The sequence below is a fragment of the Hemicordylus capensis genome, chromosome 8 (genome assembly GCF_027244095.1).
Source record: "Hemicordylus capensis ecotype Gifberg chromosome 8, rHemCap1.1.pri, whole genome shotgun sequence".
Classification (NCBI taxonomy): Eukaryota; Metazoa; Chordata; class Lepidosauria; order Squamata; family Cordylidae; genus Hemicordylus; species Hemicordylus capensis.
In genome coordinates this window covers 1141489-1142765 of record NC_069664.1, presented here as the reverse complement: position 1 = coordinate 1142765, position 1277 = coordinate 1141489, and positions in this window count along the sequence as shown.

The window sequence follows — 1277 nt, the reverse complement described above, 5'->3', positions numbered from 1 at the left end:
TACAGTAACCTTTTGTCTTTAGACTTGGATCTCATGCCCAAGATATCTCATTACAGTATGCAAATATTCCAAAATCTGGAAAAGTCCAAAATCCAGAACACTTCTGGGCCCAAGCAGTTTGGATAAGGGAATATTGAAACTGTATATAAAACTATTGTTTAAAATATACAAGCAAGAACAGCAGTACACAGAAGAAACCCACTCAATCCCAATTTGGAATCCCAATTTTATCAAAAAGTCATTTGATTAAAAAAATCTAGGAGCAGCATCATAGCAACTTTCTCTGAAGGGTTTTTAAAAACAGTCATTGCTTTCAACAGTTCAGCCTTCCTCGAGAGGGTACTGCAGAGTTGTGGCACCACAACTCTAAAGGCATGATCTTGCAGGCTCACCAGCACCACCTCCAACAGCAGGAGAAGGCAGAGCAAGACCTCAAAGGGTGACCCAAGCGCATATGGGGATATGTATGGGGAGGAGAGCTTGTCTTGGGGTAGCAAGCATGAATTGTCCCCTTTGCTAAGCAGGGCCCAGCCTGGCTTGCATTTGCGCTTTGCTAGCTGAATGGCTCCTTTCTCACTGCCGATCTGCATGATAAAATCTGGGCGCACCCAGAAGGTCGGGCAGCCAGGAGATGGGGGAGGGTGACGTGTGAGAAGGAGATGGAGGCTGACCATGCCCTGATGCTGGTGTGGGCGTGGCCAGCAACATCTTGACACGGCCTCCATTCAAGTTTTATTTTACGTATTGGATTTATAAGCCACCTGTTTTAAAATCTATTGGCTAAGCCTGTTCTTCTAAACCTATTGGCTGCCAATAGGTTTCCGGACAAAATACAAAGTGCTAGTTATAACTTACAAAGCCCTAAATGGCTTAGGCCCTGGGTATCTATGAGAGCATCTTCTTCACTACGAGCCCCACCGCCCACTGAGGTCATCTGAGGAGGTCCGTCTCCAGTTACTGCCAACCCGTTCGGTGGCTACACAGACGGGCCTTCTCCATCGCTGCCCCGAGATTGTGGAATGTGCTCCCTGCTGAGATATGATCCTCCCCATCTCTGGCAATTTTCAAAAAACACCCAAAAACCCATCTTTTCCTCCAAGCTTTCTCAGCTTCCTAAATTTTTTAGGTTTTAATCTCTAGTTTATTTTTAAATTGTTAAATTGTTTAAGTTTTTTGTACATATGTTTTTAACTGGTTTTATGCTATTGTTAACCGCCCAGAGACAAAAGTTTGGGGCAGTGTACAAATCAGATAGATAGAAAAACACAACACACATC